We start from the raw sequence: 27698 nt of genomic DNA, 5'->3' as shown, positions 1-27698 counted from the left end.
CCTGGAAGGGGTGGCTTCAGTTGGAGAGTGAGAACTAAAGTACCCAGACAGTGATGGAAACTGAGGCATCTGTATGGATGGGACATCTGTATGGAGAGAGGTAAGAGACCTAGCCCAAGGATTAGAAGCACCTATAAATTATGTTGATCACTCTTGGTTCCTCTGAGGACTCTCTCTGAAATCAATAGGATTTGCATGTCTGAGTAAGCTCAGTGATATTAAACAGCTGAGGTATCTATGGTAAACAGCATAGTATTTGTTAAACCCCAGGTATTTGGGGTCATAACATTCCAACAGCTTTAGGGAGACCTACCCAGTTAAATCAAATTATACTGACAGTACTGTTGGGCCAGACTTCGATACCCTTACTCACAGCGAATTGTAACTTTCACAATTAATTGTCCTACCGAAGTCAGTGGCGTTATTTGGAAATAAGATACTACTCAGTGTGATGGAGGGTATAATAATCAGGCCCTTGGACAAAGTGATAAAATAGTAAACTAAAATAAAATTGAAAAAATAAAAGTATCCAGTACCAGTGGCCGGGGTGGAGAAACCCAGGCACTACCTGCTTCACTGGGTTCCAACCCTGGACTTTGTGAATAATAGCTCACATAGGTGACCGAGGGGTGGGCACCCTTACGCCTGTTCCCTGGGCCACTTCCTACCCCGGCTGCAGTTCCTCCTTCAGTGCCACTAGTCTGTTTCTGGATTTCCCCTGGAGTTTTCTCTGGTTGCTTTCTAGAGTGTCTTCCTCTATCAGCAATGGTCAATTGTTCCTGCCTACATGGGGTGAAGGGCCTGTGGCAGCTCAGCTGCTGGGCCTGGTCTCAGCCATCTGGAGCCCCAGCAATTTCCCTCCAGGAGCTTGCAGCACACGACTGCTCCCCTGCTCTGTCCACCCAGACTAAACTGAGCTGCTCCCTTCTGAGCCGGGCCTCCAGTGTGAACATGCACATGCCCAGCAGGTGCAGCGGGACAGTGCCTTCTGGGCCCAGAGCTGTTCCTCAGTTCACCAGTGTGGAGCTTGTACACACGTATCCCACCAAACAAGAGTGGTGGGTTTATATTCCCTACTTTTGAGAATTACCATAAAGCTATTAAATAAAAACCTGCTGTGGATTAAAACGAAAACCAATGAGTCACCTGGTTAGCTATACCTAGAAGAAGAATATGTTGCTTCAATATGTAGTTGTTTCAGTGCAAAAGTTGAGTAGTTCTGATTCTGACCCTGTCAAGGGCAGTGACAAACAAATATGTTAGCTAGTCTATTATACATTCCCCTAGTTTTCTCTCCTGAGTATCTGTGGTTCACAACAGTTCAAATCCTATTCTTAAAACCTGCTAAGAAATCTATGGCCATTTTTGTAGGTCTTTATGATTGACACTTATAACAGGATAGGAGTAGGTGGAGTCTGGGGCCAGCCAACTCTGTTTCAAGTCTGGTCTCTTTAAGAGACGGCACGCTGAGACATTGTTCCCTGGGGCATCTTGGGAATTGTGGTCCTGTGAAGGTGTCACATAGAAGTTACATGAGTATATAAGGCAAGTCTGTGACTTCCCTTAGTTGGTGAGGACTGAGGGACAGTAGAGTAGAGCTGACTCTCCAGACTTCCAAGGCAGTGTTTGGGAGCGAGACCATGGGGAGCAGGAACTGGCTGAGGGGAAGCCTCAGCTGGGAGCGCTGCAAAGGTCTGTGAAGCCCTAGAGTCAGGTATATGAGGAAGGTGAAGCCCTGGTCAGGACTGGAAGAACTATTGAGTCCTAGGAAGGGCCGGAAGGAACTGTTGAGCCTGGAGGAGAAGGCGGGGAGATGTTGGCTTTAAGTTACAACCCAGTGGAATAATAAATGAGACCGAGAAGAGGAGGGTTATTGAGAAAAATAACTTCAGTATGATATTTGATTAAGTAGGGGAGAAGGGAAACTGAGGCAGTGGAGACCCCTGATACTGGAGTGGGTAGGAGCCTGCAACAGCACACCGTGGCTACACACACCTGCACAGGAACAGTGGGGTCGGAACTCAGACTTATGCTCCAGCAGGAGGCACTCTGTCACTTGAGCTAACGAACACTCAGCAATAGCTGTTGTGAGGCCTATGACACACACCTGAGGGGTTCTGAGTTCTTCCAGAAGAGGACAGCAGTATAACACTAGCACCCGCAGTGCAATACTTTAGCCTTGTGTATTTTACTATATACCCCTTCCTCTGATACGGTAACAAAAATTAAAATATTGAAATATAAGACACTTTTTACTTTTCCATGTACTATATAACTGCATGGAGACAATCTGTAAACAATAACCAACAACAACACTTAGCTCTTATATGCTGCTTTTCATCTATAGACCTTTACATGTTTTACAAAAGAGGTCAGTAGAGCAGCATGAATGATTTTAAGGGAATAATCTAGCTTCTCTCTCTTTTCACTAATTATCCAGTAACAGGTTTTTTGCAAATTTATTCATTTGAAATTAAGTGAACAATTTATGTAAACATGTTTCAGCCTGTGGATTACTTGCTGTCACAATATTCACTATCTGTATTTGCAGCATGAGTGCTCTCTGAAATCAGATTGTATTTTTTCTGCTCTTGGATTGGATGATTGGCAAATCCACGAGGAGCTTTCAGCATGGCTGCATGAAAATTTCCAGCATGAATACTCATGCAATTACATATTTTCATGAGTATGCACAACACTTTCCTCAAACATCCTTGCAAACCAAAAGTTTGCTTGTACAGATGTTTCTAGGAAATGAATAAAAGGGGTTTTGAATAACAAAGCAAAATGGCAGTTTTCATTCAAATGTCTGTTTGCAAAGACTGTTTTATTCAGTTCATTCTCTCTCTCCTCCCCAGTGCCATTCTCCAACTCATGAAGGATCATAAATACTGAGGCCAGGATGGTGGATTACTCTATACACCTGAGAAGTAAGCCGTGCAATATGCTACTGTTTTAGACTCTGCTGTCTCCCCTGCATATACCAGCATTCTCGGAGATACAATTCCTTCCCAGTTTTTCTCATGGGGAACAACTTCCAGCTGCCCCTTGTTGTGGCCTGAGAGTAAACTCTCAGTCTAGCCCTGAGTATTTAAGTGGTTTGTGTTAGAGATTATATAGATCCAACACACCAAGTCTCTTATACAGGAAAATGAAAAGGACATTGGCTGCTGTTGATATAACAGCTAAGAAACACTAGCATCACTACTTGCATCACAAAAATCACCTAGTATGACTGCTCACACCAGCACCCAGATCCACAGGCCTGGGAGTCCTTTCTTATAATCATACATGAAAATCATCATAGAGCTGTGTTATTTCCTACAGAACCTAGCAGTAAATTAGGAAGTATTCCTTCAAAAGGATAGCAATGGTCCAATATGTGATCAGGGAGGGTTTTCTGCTGTTACAGTGTCATTAAATGCAGAGGAACTCACGGAGTACATACTAGAGTATTAGGGTGACCAGATAGCAAGTGTGAAATATCAGGACAGGGGGTGGGGGGCATAGGCATCTATATAAGAAAAAAGCCCCAAATATCAGGACTGTCCCAATAAAATCAGGACATCTGGTCATGCTACAGAGTATTCACAATGAGGGTTTGAAAACAGCCAGTTAGTTCAGTTTACCTGGTACACATGTACAGATCTGGATGAACTGTTGTGGAAGATGTATCTACAGATGGAACAAAAAACTCCACTGAAATAAAAATATGAGATAAAAATATTTCAGCTTGGGCATCTCCCGCAACTACATAGCTACCAAGTGCATATGTGATAGGAGAGGTATAATGACAGTCCTCTGCAGATACAGATATAATACACAGTCAAGTGTACTTCTGAACATGTTACTTATTTGCAGGTGTTTACTATAAAATTAAGCGTATTTTCAGAAATACTGAAAAAGGGTTAGCAAATGTGACTATATCAGCACAAGAGAAGAAAAGTTACAGTGGGAACTATGTGGCAGCAGAACAAAGGTGCAGAGGTAGGCTCAGCAAGAGTCAAAGTGTTAAGCATTACCAGAGGTACAGTACAGCAATGAACAGAGCCCCTGTCTTTCAGACTTAGGAGAATTAGTTGGGGTTTTTTATCCTTGACACTGGGCAACCAAATCTGGGCTTAAAAAACAGATGATTCAATCAAAAAGAACCTGGATAGGTAGTAACCATACCAGAAGAGGCAATTTTCAGTTTCTAACAGTCCATGTCCAATCCTTCAAACTAAAGCTTTATCAGCCCTCTTTTTTTTAGCCAGCAGAAAATCCTCAGCAGCAGAAGCTATTTAAAGGCCCTGGTCCAATATTGAATCCTCAGATTTGGCAGTAGCAGGTTTCAGCTGGATTTTCTGGGCAGTAAGTAACTCAGCAGCAAATTTACTCTTTTTAATACAATGGCAACAATTCTTGGAAGTAACAGGAATGACTTCAGACTGTGCCAAAATTTAAATGAAAAATCTAACTGTAGCTGGCCTTGCAGCTTGCTGGCAGCACATCCTGCTTTCATGTGGGAGACCAGCATTCAGACGTTCCTGCTTCCCCAGCCTGGGATATATCCTGAAAGTGACGTGTAGGCACACAACCTTTATGAACTGATACACAGCACCTTGATGCTAGTCCTACGTATGTGGGAGGTGCAAGCAGGGGGTGAGAACAGAAAATAAGCGATTTCCCACAATGAATGGGCTGAGAAAAACCAAAAGTCTAATCTGGGCAGGTTTCTGGTCAAGTATTACTAGGGAGAAATTATGTTACCATTTTTGTTCTTCTGCTAGTTAATCTACATGAATGAAGATACTCAGATGGCTGGTAAAGATAAGAAATACCTGTCTCTAAAGAACACAAGCATTAATTTGGGAACAGAAAATATATGTACGGTAAATATAAGGAAATTCATTGCATCTTCTCAAAAGTGCAATATAAGGCCTTCATTCTGCAAGGTACTTAAGGAGGTGCAGCAAAGTAGTTACTGCTCAAATGTTGGAAGCGCTTTGCTTGATTGGGGCTTAACTATTCAGTGAAAAAAATTAAATTCCTTTAATGCAGCTGTTTGCCACATAAGAAGACTTAACACCCACAGCTATATTTCTTTAAAAACAATGAGGAGTCCGGTGGCACCTTAAAGACTAACAGATTTATTTGGGCATAAGCTTTCATGGGTAAAAAACCCACTTCTTCAGATGCAACCCACGAAAGTTTATGCCCAAATAAATCTGTTAGTCTTTAAGGTGCCGCCGGACTCCTTGTTGTTTTTGTGGATACAGATTAACATGGCTGCCCCCTGATACTTGACAGCTATATTTCTTTGTTTACTTCTACTGAAAACAATCATACAGAGGATAGCCTCACAGCAAATTAATATGGTAGGCAAGAACTTCTTTAGCCACTTTCAGGTGAAAGTTGGTTTTCAATCCATAGTCATAAATACTTGAAAACAAGGCTTTAGAACGGAAACACTACCATGATTGCAAGGTTACAATAAAAACTTACTAAAAAAGTGCACCTTGAGTTGTGTGTATTATAGACTCAGAAGAATCAGTTCACAATCAGTTTTTTGTTCCTTCTTTGATGTATGGCTCTGGCATCTTGCTTCACAATGTACTTAGCTTCTACGTGGAATTCTATAGGATTTGAAATCCGCCCTTGTCAAATCTATTTGCTCTTTAAAATATACCCAGAGTTAAGCAAAGAAGTATAGATAAGAAAAAATCTTTAGCTGATTCAGGGATAGTTACACTAAAGCTTCCGGGATAGCACAGGTGTTTCTTAAACTGTACTAACAACTTTTATTAACCGGCTGTAAACATTCACAGTCACAATGTGCCTCTTGGTTCCACCCCTGCCACGGGGGGAATTTAGCTTGTACCAGCCCTATACCTAATGTGATGTATTTTGCCCATCATGCCCGTGCAGTGGTTGAGGGGTCAGAGCCAAAGCTCCACCCATTCCCCACCCTGCCTATTGTGTGGGAGGGAAGAAAACAAAAGCTGCACTGCAGAGGCTCCTTCCCTTTCTCACCCTGATGCAGGTACCTGGTGCAGGGGCATTAGGGGCACCTTGTGCTCTCTTATTTACCTGTGCAGGTGCACAGGATGGGACACAGAAAGTTACGGGAGTATGGCTGAGCACTCAGAAGTCAAAAAATGCCCATGTTAAAGTTGCACATGCATCCTATCCTTCTCCTTTGTGCAGGTACATTATGACACAGTATTTAATCACCTGGTCAAATTATTTCTCATAAAAGACAATCTTAGACAATACAGTTTTTCTAATATATTTGCATGTGGAACATTTAGTAACTGTGCATAACCATGCGTATGCCAGAGTCTACGGAACTCACTTGTATAAAATATCCACACTGAATGAGAGAATGTGGAAAAAGAATTGCATTGTTATTATCTATACAATAAGACTCCAGGAATGTTACTCTGTTTGTCCCTCCGAAGCCAAGAATGTCTGTTGAGTCAGTGTGAAGCAACAGAAGCAGCCACAGCACGGCTGAGAGCTCTTTTTGTCCAGAATATCACCAGGTTCAGTCATCACTGGGTTTTGCAGTCTGTCACCATCCAATTGTTAAGTTCTCAGCCATTTTGATATTACCAATTATATCCCTGTGGTGTAGGGCGGCAGTCCATCACGTATCTACGACATGCCAAAGTCCTAGACCATTATGATCGCTGAGGTAACTCAACCAATCACCACCAGTACTCCAAAGGTAATTTGCATGCAACAATTTCATTGGTTGTATGAGGGAGACTGCAGAGATGGTGGTAATCTTGGCCCAGCTGTCACACCCACATGACAGCACAGGCTTTCAGCTCTGAGGACTGTATTTATTTATTTCAATTTTGATTTAAAAGAAGCCACATAAAGGGTGCCTGGCCACAGATCCGAGTGCCCTCTCTGTGCATTTAACACAACAACAACAACATCAGAGTTTCAAAACATAAAACCACCTAAAGCAGCAGCACTTCTCCCACACTACCGCACCTGTCCTCAGACAAAGCGTAGTAAGCGGACCAGAATGATTTCAACCCCCCACAATGGTCACCGCACTTCTCTGCCAGACAGAAATCCCATCTTCAACAGCCTCAGACCTCCACCAACATGCACGCAAACAGAAAGGCATTGCAATATGCCTGGAAGATCAGCAGGCTTAGGTGACTCCTGGCCAGGGCAGGAAAGCATTCTAAGGAAAAGGGCCCTTCTTATACTCTGACAGTCTCCTCCTTTTTATACCAAAGCGGTCACATCTTGGGCACCCCTGCTGAGGGATTACTGGGGAGAGAATCTGCATGTGCAGCCTTAACTTTGGCTATTTCCAACTTTGGGTGCTTATTTGTGCAACCTTCATATTCTTTTAATGTGGCTTTTCCAGGGAATTTGTTTGATTAAAAAAAAAAAAAGACAGGAAAAGAAATTCCAAAATGTGAAACTTTTTACTTGGGTAGCACTAGGTGACCAGCTCATTCTGTCCCACAAAACGGGAACACAGTGTTCAGTGTAGGAGACACACAATGACTGAGGCAGGGCTTTTAAAGAGCAGCTCCTGCCTACCATAGAGCCACGCTCTGGAAGGATTCCATCTGTGGGTAGCATGTTTTGTAGTTGTACTACAGGGCCAGGTGGAGGAGGGCTGGGTCATGATGAGAAGAATCTACTGGCCAAACCCACTCACGGAAGAGCGGCAAAGCAGCCACCGTTGCTATTGCAGCCCAAGGGGTGTAGTAACGGCTGTGACCTCATATTTTTGATTCCATGCCACCATCCCCACGGATAACCCATGTGCCTTTTTCAGGATTTGTACAGGGATGAAGATTTGGTTCTCAGACAGGCATTTCATAAGGACCTGGAGTGAGCACTAGCGGTGTCTCATAGAATATCAGGGTTGGAAGGGACCTCAGGAGGTCATCTAATCCAACCCCCTGCTCAAAGCAGGACCAATCCCTAATTTTCAAACCACTGAGCTATCCCTCCCCTGGTCTCGACACCATTTAAATCAGCCTAATCATAATTTTATGTAACAGTGTCAAGATATTAGATTGCAGCAATCCTCTTTATTTGCAAAAACATATGCAAATATTCTCTCTCCCCCCTTTCCAGGAAAATGAATGTGGCAACACCACTTTATATGGAGTGAGTTAATTGTCCTTCGAAGAGCAATGCTCCAGTCAAACCATCATCTGAAGTGTCAGTAAAGCAAGCAGAGGGCAAACATTTTACTGTGTGGTTGAAAAGACTCTATATAAATTAATCTCTTAGCTGAAAATGCAAGTACATAAGCCAGGAAAAAAGGCAGGGACAATTCAGAAATGGGAGAACTCTTTTGCAATATTTCAGTGAGCTTCAGAGATCAAGTGTCATGATTTCATTTCAAACTAAACTCATGTCATATTTCTCAAGCATTTTTCTCTAATAAGCATTTGTTTTATGCAAGCAGTTCTGACTAGCTGTCTGTGACTGCTGGATCCCCACTATAGCTAGGGGTACACTAGCAATAGGTAACTTGTATTAGAAAAGGGATTTTATCTAACCTGAAAGCATGAAGCTCGAGGTTGCATCTTTATGTTGATTTGCTGTGTAACTCTTATATGTTTGCTTTCCTTCACTATTTTGTCTTTGTATCTCTGGATTTTCTATTAAATAAACTTTTCATTTATTTTCACCCCAAGCAGGTCTCCAGTGTACAAAATCTGTTGAGTGTGTAACCCAAAGTGAACTGATACCTACGGGGATGGTTTCACACCTTCATGGGTAACGAACCACAGAGTCTGGTACTTAAGAACTCAGGGTAGGATGTATTTGTGGAGTACTGGAAAGACTGTTAGTGTGTCACTGACAAGTGAGACCTTATGTTTGTGGGATGGTTATTGGTGTTGGGGACCTGAACCACAGTCTCACAGCACCAAGGTACCCCGAAGTTACAGGGCAGGCAGTGACAGGACCTCTTACCTCTCTGGGTAGTCACCAAAATCTCACAGCAGTGTTAATACTAGGAAAATGTGTAGTAAATGCATTTTCTCATAGTTTAAGCATTTTTATTATGCTTCAGCAAACATATATTTAAGATCATAAAATCATAGAATATTAGGGTTGGAAGAGACCTCAGGAGATCTAGTCCAGTCCCCTGCTCAAAGCAGGACCAACACCAACTAAATCATCCCACCCAGGGCTTTGTCAAGCTGGGCCTTAAAAACCTCTAAAGATGGAGATTCAACTACTTCCCTAGTTAACCCACTCCAGTGCTTCACCCCCTCCTAGTGAAATAGTGTTTCTGAATATCCAACCTAGACCTCCCCCACTGCAACTTGAGACCATTGCTTCTTGTTCTGTCATCTGCCACCACTGAGACCAACCTAGCTCCATTCTCTTTGGAACCCCCCTTCAGGTAGTTGAAGGCTGCTATCAAATCCCCCCCTTGTTCTTCTCTTCTGCAGACTAAATAACCCCAGTTCCCTCAGCTTCTCCTCATCGGTCATGTACCTCAGCTGTCTAATAATTTTCGTTGCCCTCCCCTGGACTCTCTCTGATTTGTCCACATCCCTTCTGTAAAGGGGGGACCAAAACTGGACACAATACTCCAGGTGTAGCCTCACCAGTGCAGAATAGAGAGGAATAATCACTTCCCTCGATCTGCTGGCAATGCTCCTACTAATACAGCCCAATATGCAGTTGGCCTTCTTGGCAACAAGGGCACACTGCTGACTCATATCCAGCTTCTCGTCCACTGTAATCCCCGCGTCCTTTTCTGCAGAACTGCTGCTTAGCCAGTCAGTCCCCAACCTGTAGCGGTGCATGGGATTCTTCCTTCCTAAGTGCAGGACTCTGCACTTGTCCTTGTTGAACCTTGTCAGATTTCTTTTGGCCCAATCCTCCAATTTGTTTCGATCACTCTGACCCTATCCCTACCCACCAGCATATCTACCTCTCCCGCCAGCTTAGGTGTCATCTGCGAACTTGCAGAGAGTGAAATTCATCCCATCATTCAGATCATTAATAAAGATATTGAACAAAACCGGCCCCAGGACCAACCCTTGGGGCACTCCGCTTGATACCAGCTGCCAACTAGACATCAAGCCATTGATCACTACGTGTTGAGCCCAACAGTCTAGCCAGCTTTCTATCCACCTTATAGTTCATTGATCCAATGCATACTTCTTTAAACTTGCTGGCAAGAATACTGCAGGACACCATATCAAAAGCTTTGCTAAAGTCAAGATATATCACGTCCACTGCTTTCCCCATATCCACAGAGGCAGTTATTTCATCATAGAAGGCAATCAGGTTGGTCAGGAACGACTTGCCCTTGGTGAATCCATGTTGACTGTTCCTGATCACCTTCCTCTCCTAAACAATTACTAAGCATTTCTTAAATTTAAGTCATGCTAGGAAGCCCAAGTAGCTCTGGGAGAAGCAGAAAGTGCAGAGAAGAAAGAAGAGCCCACACATGACCATAATTCTTGCAGCTACTAATCCAGTGTTCATTCATGCTAATCCTTGTCACCTGGCATTAAATTAGTTCTGAAGGAATACCACATTGATGCTAGAGCTCCTATTCTCCATTGCCATACACTTTGTGACATCATGTGCTCCTGTACAGGTGAGTACAGGATTGGTTTAAAACAGTATAAGCCAGATTCTCATTTACACTAAAGTCCCTTTACACAACTCTGGCCATGTAAGAGAGCCTGAAAGTGGACATACATTACAATTATGTCCAATTCATAATCCCTTTGCTCTGGCAGATCAATGTAGGGAGGCCTTAGTGTAAATGAGAATCAGGCCCAATAGCTGGTGTGAGCATGAAATATTTATTTAGTAGCATATTACACCTTCTTTGCACTCATTTTGCACTGGTATAAATAACTACACAGGTTGCAAGACAGTAGAGAATCTGACCCTATAGATGAGTGAGGGAGAGCAATAATTGTTCATAGGGAAGACATCCCAGTCTGATGGAAAGTTGATCAATGAATGGACCAAATAAGCAACAACATCGAAACCGGTCTCTTCATCAAGCCTTATTTTTTCAATATTCTGATTGCCATATTCATTATTTAGCATGCACAGAGTCAGATTTACATCCATCTCTTCAAATTTAAATATTGTCCATCCTACTGCAGGGGAAAAATTCCATAGTGGTAAGTAGCAAAGAAGGAAATATTTCCTAGGTGAGTGGTTTTTTAAATAGCAGTAGTTGTTATTCGAAGCATCTGTGTAGACTGAAATATCCTTGGCAGAGATGAATTAGTGGGCAGAGAACAGGTGGGGTGGTAAAAGTTGTGTGATAAATGTAATTTATCACATAGCTCTGCAATTTCTCACAGGGATATCTTCTAACTGCATCCTGTGAGTTGGACCCATGTCTATCTGCTACTACCAGATAGTAATGATGCTTCTCAGCTACTACCTGTGAGGCCATAACAGTATAAAAGGCTGCTGCTAAGTGTAGGAAAATCAGAATGGCCACTTGAGCCTTATCCATTGCCAGTAGGAGATATTCAACCATTGCCACCACAGCTGTTTCTGTACCATACCCAGGTCTGAAACTGGATCAAACAAGGTCAGTTAAATCCATTGTCTGTTACTTTGCCATAATCTTCTCATTAATCTTTCACAAAAACCAGAGGTTTAAACAGAATATTTGACAAGATTCAGTGTTGAGCAATAATTTCTCATAGACAACTGTTGCGTTACATGAAGTGCTGAGGTCATAAGCTCTCTGAGGCAGGGACGCTCTCTCTTTTATTAAATGTGTGTACTATGACCAGCACAATGGGAACTTGACTCCTAACTGGGCTTGTAGATGCTACCACAAAACAATAAATAATAGCGTTAACTGAGCCTGATGCTAGGGGAGATCATCAGTATCTCCATTTGTGAGCATAGGATGCTAGGTGTGCTCAAGATTAGATTCCCCTTCTCAAGAAATTACTTGACACTGACAATCTAGCCTGGTTCAAATCTCCCTTTTTGTGGGCTTTTATTGAGATGGTTGCGGCAAAGTAACACTGGCAGTATCTACAATTAACCAATTTCCTGGACCCTATTCAGTCCATTTCTAGACCTTGGTAAGGGACAGAAACAGCATTGGTGGTACTGGTTGATGACCTTCTCCTAGCGCTGGGTAAGGCCCACATCCTCAAAGGTATTTAGGCACCTAACTTGACTTCAGTGAGAGTTAGGTGCCTAAGTACTTTTGAGGACCTGGCTCCAAGTGTTCATACTGATTTGGTTACATCTACCACCAGCATTTGATACGGGGGCAGTCTCTGGCAGGAGCTGATAGGATCAAAGTCAAAAGCCAATCTTTTCAGATGGAAATCACAGAGGATGATTTTGGAGAATTATTATTCTACTCCAAGGGCTCTCAGTGCTAGAGTAACACAAGTTGCCTTCTTGTCTACCTTCCTCTTCAAGATGTAAATGAGGCTTAGTGAGGAATGATGGTTTGCAATGTCCCTAATACACTGAAGATACTCAGCTTTATGTTTGCATCTTGTCCAGCCCTGTTGAGGCAGGGGAATGAATGACCCACTGTCTGCAGGAGACTGAGGCTAAATGGCTGTGTCTCAGTCTTGGGACAAACAGCTGGCAGAGCTTGTAGGCAATAATTTTGGCTTTACCATTCGCCATTTGTGACCCAGGTTTGCATTTTGGGAGTCTTCTGAGATCCAGGGGTGATGTTGGATTGTGTGATAAGAGCTGGAGTGAAAAGTATATTTTCTATGTGCGTCTATCAAGTGGATACTAATTTTTCCACAGCTATCCCTGCTCCTGACACTCTCATATTAGATTACGGTAATTAGTGCTGGTCAAAACTTTTTTGTTAACAATTTTCTTCAATTAGAAGTGTTCTTTATTTGAAATAAAAATTCATGGGATTAGAAGATTTAAGAAATTAAAATTGGGTTTTCAATGCAAATTGAAAACCAAAGAGTTTCCAAGATTTTTTTCCCCCCAAAAAACACTTTGCTAGAAATTTTGGGCAGAAATAATGTATTTTCCCCAACAGCTCTACTTCTGGTTTTACTAAAACATAAATCAAAATTTTCATCACAACTGGAAAAGGATATTTCAAAAAGTGGTTTTATTCTCTCTTCTTCCTCCCCCTTTTTGCCTCTAAACAAAATTAATTCTTCCCAGGGTTTTGTTTTTTCAAAACTTCCTCAACTTTTGAAGCATTACCGAGTGGTAATGGGAAAATGACAGTGAAAGTCTACAACTGAACAATTATATGTGGGGGAAGGTTATTTTGTTATATTGGTTATTTTAATTGTTGTAGAGGAGTTCAGAGAAGTTTGGATGGGCATTTTTATGGACTGAAGTCAAAATAAGAAAGTCAAGAAATTAAAGATGATAACTTTCACAGCTGGAGAACAAATTTAAAGAGTTAGAGTACCTCTCCATAAACCTATTAAGCAATGTCAGAGGATAACTTCTTGCAGCACCTTTCTGCCTTTTCAGTTGAAAATTCTTGCCTTTCCTTTTGACTTCAGAGCCTGCAGAACCCCTAAAAGAATGAGCACTCTACCTGGGACAAAGAGGCTGCAGGAAAGGCAGCAGATGAATGCAACCCCTGCCACTGCCACCTCATGAGCCAAATCAGTTAAAGTCAGTTGGTGAAATTCTGGCCCCATTGACATCAATCATTGACATCAGTGGGGCCAGGGTTTCACCCAATGTTTTCCTGCAGCTGGGACTGAGCAAGAACTGGTTTTCAGTTAGCCTAATTCAGGCAAAACTCCTTGGAGGCCAGTGGCATAGGAACTTGTCAGGAGAATCCTCAGGGAATGGCACAGAGCAGCAGGAGTGCAGGGTAGGATCCAGCTCAGATAGTCAAAATGTTTAAAGAGTGGGAATCCCATATATGCTTTCAGTAATTTAATTTTGTTAGTCTGGATTGAACTCTCTGGTTATACAAGCAGAGGGGACCTAATGCAGCCAGAATTCCTCTAGCCATATGAAAGGAGGGGGTACCATCCTTCCACAGCATGGCATGCCTGCAATGTCATTGTTCTGAAAGATCAATGCTCATTGGTATTTTGAGGGCAGGGTTGGAGGCAGGAGTGGGTAGAATAGGGGACCAGCCGCTCTGCTGAGCTCTCCCCTGCTCATTCCCTGGATTTGTGCATAGACTGCAGCAGGGTCCTGTGGCCTCCCAGGTGCAGTTGCTACTGAACAGAAATAGAGGGATCTGGCCAGTGGTAGTATGGCTCCCCGGGGCAACTCTGCCAATAGCACTATGGCCCCTGCAACACCTGTACTGCTGAGAGATAGGCAGCAATGCTGAGCAGAGGGACCATTTCTGCAGAATGCGTCCATGCGTCCTTGGGTCTTTCCCATGGACCCCTGAATATATGGGTTTAGAAGCCTCATCATCATCATCTTGAGGCCCCCAAATCCCTCTTTGCTAGAAGGTAAGAATTTTCTGGCAGCTTTGTTATTTGCTTACTAAAGCTTGCAGTTAACATGCCATGTAGTTTTCAGTCATCTCCATCCACATTCTGTGGGCTTCTCCCTCTGTCCCATTGGATTTTGATGAAATGGTTCACTGTTAAAGCTTCTTTAAATTGTGAACACCTAACACTAAACACCTTAGCACCTTCTCCCAGCAAACTGGTTCTTTTTTCTGTCACCTCCTGGCTGTCCAAGTTGGACAGTCACAATACTGCCTATTGCACACTCTGAACTTAGTGGGAATAAGCTTTCTTGCCTCTCTATTCTTAATTCACACTGTCTTTAACTTCGTGCAATATTTTGCATGTGACCTAACTGTCAGACCATGTTGGAAAACATGTCTACTTTGTACTTCTCAGCTTCAGCTAAAATGAACTCTAAACCACAAGAGGGCAGCAGTTCAACATATTTTACCAAAACATCAACTTTCCATTTTAATGAAAGACTCTGAACACTGCAATAAAATAGCCTGTATGTGCCAACTTTAGTCATAATAACTTGCCTTCTTCTGTATTCCTCTACAATACTATTTCCTGTGACAAGCAGGTTTGGATGTGGAATAATTAAAATCATATTTAGGTCAGTTGTAGCTGTACCTATTTTTCATATCCCTCATACTTAAGAAAAATCTTTGTAAATCAGCCTTGCAAAATTCTTCTCTTCCCCATTTCAAGGTGAATAATTTTAATAGCTAAATCTAATATTATGAAAGTTTCATCATCATCATCTTAGAAAACTGTCTTAATTCTTCTACCACTCCCACTGAACCCATGGCTTCTGAACTCTGAGGTAGCTGATGAATGACAGGTGACTTGACTGTGTGCCTGGGATCATAGATTTTTGTTCGAATTCTCCAAGGCAGAGTCAAGCAAACAACAAAATTCAATATGAGTTAAGCTAAACACATTCGTCTACAAAAATAAACTACTCAGGTTCATGAAAATTTGGTTTAAAAGAAAAAATAAAAACTATAGATTTTAAAAAAAATAGACAATTTTGATGTGAAGAAGCTCTCACAAAGGAAGTATCTGAAATGCAGGCCAGTCAAAAAAAGTCTAAGATCAAAGTTTAATGTGGATCAAATATGATTGTAAAATAGTTGTAATACACAATAAATCAAAACGAACAATACTAAGACAATGAAAGCCTATGAAATCTTGTATATGGACAACATAAGAAAAGTATTGTTTAGATTTTAAGCTCGTTGGGGCAGGGAACCTCTTACTTTTGTGTTTGTACAGTGCCTAGCACTGACTAAGTTCTGACCAAGCCTAGTACCTGACTAAGGAACTAATTCAGTACCCCTTTATTTATGCAAGTTTTGTCCAACTGAGTTCAATGGGACTGCTCTTCCAAGTATGAAGCTCATTTGAGTACCTGAATCAAGCTGCAAGGAAGGCATTTTTTTGCTTTTGATAATGCTCAATGGTGTAATGATTCCATGTATCCACAAGGTGGTGCTACTAAACTTTGTTTGAACAATCCAGGAATGATGGAAAAAGAAGGCAGAGGAAAAAAAGGTAAATCTGATCAGAGAAGATGTCCAAGATGTTGAATATATGCACACACAAGGCACAATTGCCAGATTTTCTGACAAGTATAAATGGAGCTTAATTGCAGAGAACAAAACCTTCATAAAAATATATCTAACAAATCTACATGAGCAAAGCTCAATGGCAAGTTTTAAATGGGAAATTTAGACTTTTCAATTTACAACAGAAGATTCCTTTGTCACCCAGTCCCATCTAGCTTAAAGTTGGGCCAAACAATGCAAGCAGTAGTACTATTAAAATCAGAGAGTATAGCCTCTCTTTTCTGGTTAAAGATCAAAGGCAAAAGATAGCAGTCATTCATGCTGAAACTGCATAGGGGGAAATTACTTGCTAATGTACAAGAAAGTGCAGAAATCAAAACAGACACGTCTTCTCTGTACTTAGACTGAGGTAAAAGTTCTTTTGTTGCAATGCAAAAAAAGTTGTTCCAGTATGAATGTAATCCATTAGAAAACACTACAGGAAAAAGAAAAGGAGTACTTGTGGCACCTTAGAGACTAACCAATTTATTTGAGCATAAGCTTTCGTGAGCTACAGCTCACTTCATCGGATGCATACTGTGGAAAGTATGTGGAAAGTTCCACAGTATGCATCCGATGAAGTGAGCTGTAGCTCACGAAAGCTTATGCTCAAATAAATTGGTTAGTCTCTAAGGTGCCACAAGTACTCCTTTTCTTTTTGCGAATACAGACTAACACGGCTGTTACTCTGAAACCTGTCATCTACAGGAAGAGATTAAACTAAACAAACGATATATAAGGAAATGTAGCAATGGTGCCCTAATGCATAGTAGGTATTTTAAACATTTCAGTTCTTGGAAGGCTAGGTTGTGCACTCTTACTGATGTGGACGATAACTCACATGAACAGGCTCAATGAAGACAATGAGCCTGTATGCATGAGTTCACAAGGATAAGCACAGGCTCCACAATCTGGCCCTAATAAATAGGTAAAATAGTAATATTTAAAAAACTAGTAAAAACTACATTAAGCAGAGGTTCTCAACAAGGAGGTCACGACCCAGTGGTTGCAAATAGGGAATCATGAGCTCCCTGCCCTCCCCATATTACTAGGTATGAAAGGAGTGCTAGCTAGATTAGAGCTCCTGAGTTGGTCCCTGTGTGAGAAAGGCTGAGAACTTTCTCCTATAAAGATATCCAAGGCAAGCTTTTCCAACTATTATGGAAACATTGTCATTTAATTTTCAAAGGTGCATGGGAATCATTAAACAATGAAACATAATAATATAACAAACCAAGCAACAAATTAATTGAAATGAAAATCTCTAGCTCTTCTGGGAAGGAAGATGCTTCATTAGCTCCTGTCCCGGGGTAACAGAACTGACAGTGAGTACAACCCATAGAGACTGAGCAAAGGAAAGGAGCAGGAAGGACAGAACTCAGCACTTCAGAATGGAACCAACCACACCAATACACATTAGCTGAGGATCAGGTGCATAAATTTTATCTTATGAGTTAATTTCCTTGTTTCCTGCTAGTCTTGCATTTATGGTACAACTATTATCTCAATTCTCAGGTAACATTTAAATAATTAAAATGATGCAAAACAACTTAATACTTCAACTACAGGAGGTCTGTTTCAACAAGTTGAAGATCAGCTTTGTCTTGATTGGATAAACCTATAATCAATATCTAAGAGGAGCAAAATTCCTGAATTAGCAATAAGAGTGAATCTTAAATAGGTTTCCCCACAGTGTGCAGGTTATGTTAATGAAGGCTGTAATCTCTTAAATTGATTACACTTTGAAACTGCACTTTCAAACAAAGCAGGTGTGTAAAGGTCCCATCAAAGTGCTCCTGCCATTAGTTTCTCAATGTATATTTCAGGCACATGTTCACATTTAGAAACTTTATAAAGGATGTGTCATCTCAAAGTATATATTCTACAGGTATATGAAATTAGTTTACCCAATTTACAAAACCGATCATGGTGGCTTATGTTACAGAAACAAAATTTGAGCTGGCTGTTACGGAAGTAAAAATTTATTTGTGCACAGAAATTAGGTGCATTCAATTGCATGCATCTCTTTGAAAATATGACCCTTTTATGGCACCAGCAATGTTAGTAGCATGACAGTCTTCATCTTATCAGCTATTCTATTGCTATGACCATTTGCAATACCCCCAAAAAACCCTGCACATTTTAAGGTTATATATTGCGGACAGAGAAACCTAAAATTATAAACTTTGTCTGATGTCTTATTTGCCTGCAAGTATCAGCCTGCAGTGAGTCCTGTTTGGAAGAGATTAGTGGCTGAAAGCCCCTTGCAATGGTATAACAGCTATATGAAACCCACTTCAACAAACTACAGTATAGTTCAGATTCCACCTGCATTATTGTTTTTTTCAAATCTTAATAGTGGTCTGATGACGTACTTGCCAACCCAAAACATATTTATATGCAATATCCCAGACAGTTCCCCAAAGAAGCTAGTGGTGTCTGGGGCTGATAGGCTACAGGCTGCAAAAGCTTGTATTTACCAGTATGCAGACAAAATGTTTTGTTTCTTTTATACATAATTTAATTGCTAGGGTCTTGAAACTGATGCACTTTTGAGGCGACTCTTATAGATCTCATCTCTTAGGAGACCAAGAGAACAAAGCACAAACGATACTCTGCCAGACTACATTGTCTGTGACATTTAGTATATTATGACATTGAAAAAAAATCATGAAATGATGCAAAGAAGCTGCATTTTAAAGGAAATTTTTAAAAGTATGATGGGGAAAATCCTAAAGATTCAGGCCCCAGGTTTGTTCAGAAAAGCATCCTAACTTTTGGATGCTTATTCAAGCCCTTGGAGGCTGCCCACTAAGTTCTGTGCTCTCCCTGAATCCTTATCCCTTCTTTGATTCCCCCTACCTACTGGTCTTTTAGGACCAACTGGGGTGTCCTTCACACTGGTAAGCATTTACTCATGACTGTAGACCCAGTGACATCAATGGAACTATTCACATGAGCAACTGCTCACCAAGTGGGAGTAAGGACACCACCATGTTTTTCTTTTTTTTTTTTTGGCAGGGAAGTGTACTTACCAGGTAACCCCATCTGATATGATGGAGCTGGAGAACTGGCCCATGCTCCCTTCCAGCACCATCAGCAGTTAATGAGACAAACCCTCTACTGAGAGGAGCTCCATAGTATGAAAAAGATAGAGAACCTCTGTGTCATAGGTCATGCACATCCCCATCCCCTTTTGGGATGCAGCACAGGTAATTCTAGACCCATGGCTAAGTCTGCACAACACCTATGGGTCTCAGAGTAATGTAGCCTAACAGCCAAAGTCAGTCTATTCACCTTCTCTATCAGGGCAGGGTGGTCTAACAGTCAGAGTCCCTATCACCACCCTCTATCAGGGCTGGGCAGTGACCAGAGTAAATAGAGCTGCTGAGGTGGGCCAGCAGCAGCCAGGATAGGGGGACCCAGGCCCTCCCTCTCCACCAGGTCCCAACCCAGGGGCCTGTCAGTGGCTGGCTTGCCCACCACCAGCTCAGCCGGGATCCGACCAAAACACACCAAGCTTGTCTCCAGTTCTCTAACCACCTTCCCACAAAGACTCCCTGTGTTACTTCCTACCTACTTCTCTTCTCTCATGGTTCCCACAGTCTCACCTCCCTGTGTGGCATCTGGAGCCTGGGGGTCAGGGGTCATTGTCATTTGGCTGGCCTCTGCAGTGTGGCGTGCCGGCAGCCCTTCAACAGGAGCCTGCAGCACACCTTCTTCCTCTCCAGCAGTCCACCCCAACTGTGTGGCTGCTCCCTTTTATACCTGGCCTCCAGCTGGAGCATGCCCGGCAGGCTCAAGGGCGTATGGTCTCCTTGGCCCAAAGAGGAATTAACCCCTGCAGTTCCAGGGCATGGCATGCACACTCCGTCAATCCAGTATATACAATGAAGCAAGTTAACATTGCTATTATTAAAGCATTCAGAGTGGGGTTTTCTAAACCACTCAGTACTGGCCTGGGTTGGATGCCATTTAAATCAAGGTGAGTCTTCTGATTCCAGTAATTGAATTCATAAAATCATAGAAGATTAGGATTGGAAGAAACCTCGGGAGGTCATCTAGTCCAATCTCCCGGCTCAAAGCAGGACCAACACCAACTAGATCATCCCAGCCAGGGCTTTGTCAAGTCAGGCCTTAAAAACCTCTAAGGATGGAAATTCCACTACCTCCCTAGGTAACCCATTCCAGTGCTTCACCGCCCTCCTAGTGAAATAGTGTTTCCGAATATCCAACCTAGACCTCCCCCACTGCAACTTGAGACTATTGCTCCTTGTTCTGTCATCTGCCACCCCTGAGAACAGCCTAGCTCCATCCTCTTTGGAACCCCCCTTCAGGTAGTTGAAGGCTGCTATCAAATCCCCCGTCATTCTTCTCTTCTGGAGACTAAACAAACCCAGTTCCCTCAGCCTCTCCTTGTATGCCCCCACCCCCTGATCATTTTCGCTGCCCTCCACTGGGTTCTCTCCAATTTGTGCACATCCTTTCTGTAGTGAGAGCAAATTTAAACCAATCCTGGTGCTTCTGAAAATCCTATTTGAAGTTTTTAATTCTGGCTTTTCTGTGATTACAGTTGCAATAATATATCTGCTTTAACATAGAGCTTTGAGCGTGATAGTATTCCATTTATTTAGCTGGCGGCAACAGTAATAGTTTGGATTTCTAGACTGTCTTACTGCTTGTTGAAAGAGAAATGGGTGAACAAAGTGTCATATTCGTTCTTATCTATTTTTCTTTGCAGTATGCACAATGTTTTTCTTAATGCTTTGCACAAGCAGAAAATAGTGGCAAATCTCACAAAAGCAGTCCCACTTTCAGGGCTCCAGATCTGTCTTCGGGTCCCACCTGGATTTTTCTTTAACACAAGTGGTCATCAGCTACTTGTGTTGGGGTCTATAAGCCCCACACTGCCACAGCCATGAAAGGGTTAATGGGGAGTAATGACTTCCCCAGCTCTGACTAAGTGTCTGGCTAGCAGCAGCTTGGGTAGAAGGCTGCAGCTCAGCCAGAGAGGGGTGGCTGCAAGAGAGGTTATCCCAAGGAGCCTCATCCGATGAAGTGAGCTGCAGCTCACGAAAGCTTATGCTCAAATAAATTTGTTAGTCTCTAAGGTGTTACAAGTCCTCCTTTTCTTTTAATCAGCAGTAGTCTGTCAAGGTTCTGCCTAAGGAATGAACCCAGAAGCTGCCATAAGGAGTAGGGCGAGACTGCTGAGCAATAGCAATAGGGACATATTTTTTCTTCCTAGCCTACAAGATGGGGTGGAGAAGGACAGACTTCTGGAGGACCATGTTGCCAGGCCTTGGAGAGACTACTATAGGAGTAATGGCAGAGTTTCAGAGAGCTGGGAGACTGGGGTCTTAAAGGACCAGGGTCTCATAATAACCCCTTGGGTAAGGGGTGAAGACACAAGCCCCTTTATGCTGCTATACAAAACCTTGTATTTTAACCCACCCTCAAAACATAGTGAAATCCCTGTGTAAGGACATATGCTTGAGCTATCACTATGCCTAGTGCCAGGCAGCTTTGGGGTACCTGAATCAATAAAAAAGAGCCTTTTTAAACAACTTCAAATGGAAAAGAACTTTTTTCCAGACAAGATGTGAGACAATGCGGTAATGCTGTATTATGTTCCCAGCTCGGATATCTTCAGTCACAACACTGTATGTAATGCTTAAGACTAATGTGGATGCTCTGTGAAGCCCTACTGCATCTCATCCTGTCATTACATAGTCCACTGAGGTATTTGATTGGACGCTCACCTACTGTAAATCATCAGAGCATCGGTGAAATCAATGATTCACAACAGCTGAGGATATGGCTCATTAAGAGGGTCTTCTGCAATTATCTTTATATTTAATCATTCTGCAGGAAGCCTCATCTGAGGCATCAGTTTCAATAAACTTAATCTTTTCTTTTTTTTAGTACAAATTTCTGTCCATCACAAATGAGGTGTGTTTTTCCTCATGGAAGAGGTTTTAAATGAAAACAATAAAGCTAGTCTGAATTATATGAAATAAAACATTTTGTTAATTATCCTCATATAACTAGTACCTTCTCCCTATATTTGTCTGATTCTCCTTTCACTAACGCCAATGCAATTGAACTAATTGGGTTTACAATGTAAAAGAATGTAAGTGTAAAAGAATCAAGCCTAACAACTGAGGAGGGCAAGGTTTAAATTTTAACACTGTAATGTTAATCATTGCTATGAAGATGGATTTATTTCAGGCTATTTTCTATGCTTTTTACACTACTCTGACATGGAAACAAGTTAGCTAAATTGTAATGCCCCTGTGTACATAGTTCACTGGAAAGAAGACTAGCCTGTACTACCCTGTTTACCTATATGTCTGAGGAGAACCTAGAACACCGGGGCCTTTGGATAGAACTATAACTTAGTAATAGAAATGAATCACTCTCTGGTAGCTTAGGAAGTAGAATAGTAGAACAAATATGAAAAGGAAATTGAAGTTTGCAGAAAAGTAAAGAAAATAGTTTGTTCAAATGTATGGTCATGGGTTAAAGAGCTTCTCAGTTAGGTCCCTGATTCAAATCCAGACTAGGTGGATACTGACTGAAGTCATTTATTACTATCTGGCTGATGTTCGTTTGCCTATGTGAAATTATTTCCGTTGGAGTAGGTAGTAGTCTATGTTACAAATGTCTCCATTATTGTCATCAAACCCTAGCTAGCAATTCTAGCATAGGGGCCAGGATCCAATCAGCAAACTTGAACCAACCTTAATCTTTCTGGTGATCCTTCCAGGGCATGGTTGACATACATCAGGACATTGGGATGAGGAATCTTGCAGTAATGCTACCCACGTTGTGTGTGTTCTGTGTACAAAAAGACTTTAGTGCTCAAAAGGATGTCAGCCATGGAAACCAAATTAATTGTAATGAAGAAGAGGTCAAAGTAGCAAACAATACCATGTAATTTAAATGTCTCCTACAAAATCTGTAAAGGATAAAACAATATAACAAGAACAGAATATAGTGTGTGCATTAGATAAATTTCCATGGGAGCAGGATTAGACAGAGAATCTAATTACTCTAATTTACATTCACTACCAGTTATTTCCTCCAAATCAGTTTCTGCAGTGATTAGAAATATAGACTAAAAGGTCTGATCTAGTATGGCAGTTCCTGTGTTCCAACTGAGTAGAATATCCTTCATGTTAAACATTTAGGTGTGGCCAGAGAGAAATTTGAATTTTATGGATTGAAAAACTTAAGGGACTCATAGACTTTAAGGCCAGAAGGGACCATCGTGATTGTAATGCTGGGCCAGCGAAGGTTAAACAATTAGCAAGCTGGGTGACCTGTAAGCAACCCTTAAGGACATATCAAAAGGGTATTGCAATGGTAAACAGGGCCATTCCTTGTAGATAGTTATCAAAGACATGTAAAGTAGATTAGTATCTTTAACCTGTTTATCTGTATTGTTAGAGAATCAAACAAATGTATCTATGTTTACCAGCCTTCGATTAGAAATCTAACAAATCTAATTAGCTTGTGGATGCTAAATCCCCTTCCTGTCTTATAATGCTTCATTATTGTATTCTATTGACTCAGATCAAAAGGGGCTATCATTTAGATGGAACATGTGTTGTAATAATATTGTTATCTTCATCACTCCTCGAAGCTTGTAATTACTCATAGTAAGCCACCTGTGAATTATCTTGATGGTTTGAATAGCTATTGCTAAAGGTATTGTCTGAGAAAGGAACCACTGAATAGAGATCACAAACTGTCAGCTCACTTTCATCCAAGCCCACATGGTGGAGTTGCCTGTCTGTGCCCAGTCTGTTTCAACTATAAGAGAAGCCCTGGGCCTGATTCTTGCATCTCATGTCTGCTTAAACTTTAAGAGGGAAGGTCTAAGCCATAGGACCAAGGTCTCTGGATAATTGCCTGAATTATCCTGAAGAAACTAACAGATTCTACACCCAAACTGCCTATTGGACTATAACCCAGTGAACTGATTCCAGAGAGACTTTTACAAGCCATCAGCTATATCTCTGCTATGATCCCGATCTACGAACATTTGGGAATCATTTGTATGTATATTGATCATTTATAACTCTTTTTTTCCCCTTTTATTAATAAATCTTAGATTTAGTTAAGGATTGGCTGCAAGCGTGTATTTGGTAAGATAGGAAATATTCATTGACCTGGGGATTAATGTGTCTGATCCTTTTGGACTGGAAGAACTTGATTTATGGTGAATAGGATTTTAATAAACTCTCACTATATTGGACTTGGTTATCTAGATGGGAGCCTAAAGGGCTTTTTGTTAAGCGATGTGGTACTCCAGAACTGCTTTTGTTACTGGCTTGGTGAGTCTAATTATAGAATAAACCACCAGTTTGGGGGATTATCTGCCCAATTCCTTGCAGTCTGCCCTGAGTGTGGCATCCTGAGTATGTTCTATCTGGGCACCAGGGTCACAATGATCAGCTAGTCTGACCTCCTGCACATCACAGACAACAGAACCTCACCCATCCACTACAGTAACTCAGATAGAGGGTCTATTAAAAAAGTCCTCAAACATTCATTTGAAGATTTTAAATTACAGAGAACCCACCATTTACTCTATTTCTATCCAGAAAGTGACCCATGCTCCACACTGCAGAGGAAGGCAAAAAATCCCCAGGATCTCTAGCAATCTGACCTGGAAGAAAATTCCTTTCTGACCCCAAATAGGGTGATCAGTTAGACCCTGAGCATAGGGGCGAGACCCACCAGCTAGACATCTGGGAAAGAACTAGTAGTAGTAATTCGGAGCCCTCCCCATCTAGTGTCCCATTTCCAGCCGTTGGAGCTATTTGCTACTAGCCGTTGTGGATGCTTGCAATGGCATGTGGCCCAACCTCATCATAACATCCCCTTTGTAAAGTTAAAATCAGTCTTGAAGCCAGTTATGTTTTTGTCCCTCACTGCTCCCCTTGGAAGGCTGTTCCAGAACTTCACTCCTCTGATGGTTAGAAACCTTTGTCTAACTTCAAACCTAAGCTTAGTGCCAGTTAATATCCATTTGTTCTTGGGTCAGCATTGGTCCTTAACTTAAATAACTCCTCTCCCTCCCTGGTGATTATACCTTTGATATATTTATAGAGAGCGATTATATCTCCCCTCAGCCTTCATTCGGTTAGGGTAAACGAGCCAAGTTCTTAAGTCTTCTCTCCTAAGGTAGGTTTTCCATTCCTCTGATTATCCTAGTAGCCTTTCTGTACACCTGTTGCAGTTTGAATTCATCTTTGTTAAACATGGGAGACCAGAATTGCTCAAATATTCCAGATGAGGTTTCACCAGTGACTTGTATAATGGTAATAACACTTCCCGATCTCCGCTGGAAATACCATGCCTGATGTGTGCTAGGACCGCGTTAGACTTTTTCATGGCTGCATAACATTGGCAGCTTATAGTTATCCTGTCATTGACCAACACACCCAGGCCTTCTCCTCCTCTGTTACTTCCAACTGATATGTCCCCAGGTTATAGCAAAAATTCTTGTTGTTAGTCCCCAAGTGCATGACCTTGCAACTTGCATTATTAAATTTCATCCCATTTTTATTATTCCAATTTAAGATCGTCCAAATCTTCTTGTATGATAGTTTGCTCTTTCTCCCAACTTTGTATCATCTGCAAATTTTGTTAGCACATTCCCACTTTTTGTGCTAAAGTCTCTAATGAAAATGTTAAACAACATTCATCCCAAGACTGATTCCTGAGGAAATCCGCTACTAACTTCACTCCAGCCTGACAGTTCACCTTTCAGATGACCCAATGTAGTCTCCCCTTTAACTAGTTCCTTATCCACCTTTTGATTCTCATACTAATCCCCATTTTTTTTCAATTTAACTACTGTCCCATGTGGAACTGTAACAAGTTATTTACTGAATTCCAGGAAGATTAGTTCTACTGCATTTCCTTTGTCTAAAAGATCAGTTCTCTTCTCAAAAAAATAGATCAGGTTGGTTTGGCATAATCTACCATTTGTAAAACCATGTTTTATTTTTATCCCAATTGCAATTTACCTCTATGTCCTTGTAGCATGGCAAGCACTCACCGCCACAGCACCTCCTACTGGTCATCTGGGAATTAGCTCATTTCCAGCCTTGGAGTGCCTTCTGCTGGCCGGTGTCTTCCTACCAGTGCCTGCTTTCTCCTGATCTCCACCACTTACAGCACTTCAGGCCCAGTGTCCCTCCTGGACCCTGGTGCCCCTTTCCTTGGGGTGCTGCCCCACAGCAGTGCCCACACACTCTGGGTCTCCCCTCCCCAGGGAACCCCAATCCCACCTCACCTCAGTGACCCACTGCTAGTCTTCATCTAGCCCTTTCCCTCAGAGGCAAACTGCAGTCTGAAGTGGCCACTCATCATCAGCAAGCGGGTTTGGACCTGCTGCCTTTCCAGCCCAGCTGCCTCCCTCATACCTCCCCTGGCCTTTAGCAAGGCCTCAGCCTGTGGACTCACCAGATCAGAGCTCCTCAGCTCTACCTGCCTTTCCCCAGCCTTGCTCTGCCTCAGGTACCCTGCTTGCTCTTCCAGGAAGTCTGGTCCTCTCTGCTCCTCAGCTGCAGCAAGAGTGTTTCTTACTCCCTCAGTCTCCCCTTTTATCAGGGTCAGCTGTGCCCTAATTGGGTGCAATCACATCTGTGGCTGATTACCCAACCAGCCTCCCTTGGCTGCTTTTAACCCCTTCCTAACCGGAGCTGGGTGACCACCCCACTACAGTCCTTATCAACTTTCTCTTTCAAAATTTGTTCCAAGACCTCGCATACTTTTGAATCCTCATTCCCATTAGCTACCCTGCCACTTTCCCAAGCTCCTTATTACTCTTACTAAAAATTGAGGCAAAGTATTTGTTTAGATGTTGGACCATGCATAGGTTATCTTCAGTCTGCACCCCATCCTCAGTGCTTAGTGGTCCCTCTTCTTCTTTCCTTGTTTTCTTTTTATTTATATAGCTACGGAATCTTTTACTATTGATTTTAATTTCCTTTGCAAGGTCCAACTCTAGTTGGCTTTTGGAAGTTCTCACTTTCCCCCTACACTTTCTAATTTGCTATCCTAGTGGAGCCTCTGTTACTTTTCTTCCACAAAGTGATTTTGATCCAGACAGATTCCATTTTATTCATGCCATCACTTCTAATTTCTTTACACTCTACCTTGTTTTTAATATGCAGTGCTACTCCACCTCCTTTACTTTTATTTTAGTTTTTCCCTGAACAGCACATACACTTCAGTATCTGTATTCCATCAGGTCTACTAATGCACCATGTTTCCACTATTCCTATAATGTTTGTTTTCACATCCTGCACCCATAATTCTCGTTCCTCCATTTTGTTACCCAGGCTCTTTGTACTGGTGTGCAGACACCTTAGTTGTCTTTGCTTGGCTTCACCCAGATTTCTTGCCCACCTAGATTTTCATTCTACGCCCAGTGTCAGCTACCTGACCATTACTCTCATTGGTATTGGCACTTTTCCCCTCTTGATGTCCATTCTCTTATCCTCTGTTTCTTTCTCCATTGCTGTATCCTGTCTTACTTGATTTTTCTTCTGCTCAATATTAGAATAAGGCATGGAGGTTACATGCACATCTCCCAGCTCCCTCTCCCCTAAATTCCTAGTTTAATGCTCTTTTAATTAGTTGTACC

At 41.9% G+C, this 27698-nt stretch overlaps 1 long non-coding RNA gene across 1 annotated transcript in view; it reads right to left on the bottom strand.

Annotated features, from left to right (window-relative positions):
* The window catches only part of LOC122464409, a 43719-nt gene extending 17105 nt beyond the window's left edge, over positions 1 to 26614 (bottom strand). Inside the window, exons 1-2 of the long non-coding RNA XR_006288395.1 lie at positions 26513 to 26614; positions 22774 to 22870 (exon numbers count right to left, since the gene is read on the bottom strand). This is a non-coding gene — a long non-coding RNA (uncharacterized LOC122464409). The remainder of the gene's footprint in view (positions 1 to 22773; positions 22871 to 26512) is intronic.
* Between the last annotated feature and the right edge of the window lie 1084 nt (positions 26615 to 27698).

The sequence above is a fragment of the Chelonia mydas genome, chromosome 2 (assembly GCF_015237465.2).
Source record: "Chelonia mydas isolate rCheMyd1 chromosome 2, rCheMyd1.pri.v2, whole genome shotgun sequence".
NCBI lineage: Eukaryota > Metazoa > Chordata > Testudines > Cheloniidae > Chelonia > Chelonia mydas.
The sequence above is the reverse complement of the archived record's forward strand: the minus strand, read 5'-3'. Positions and strand labels throughout refer to the sequence as shown.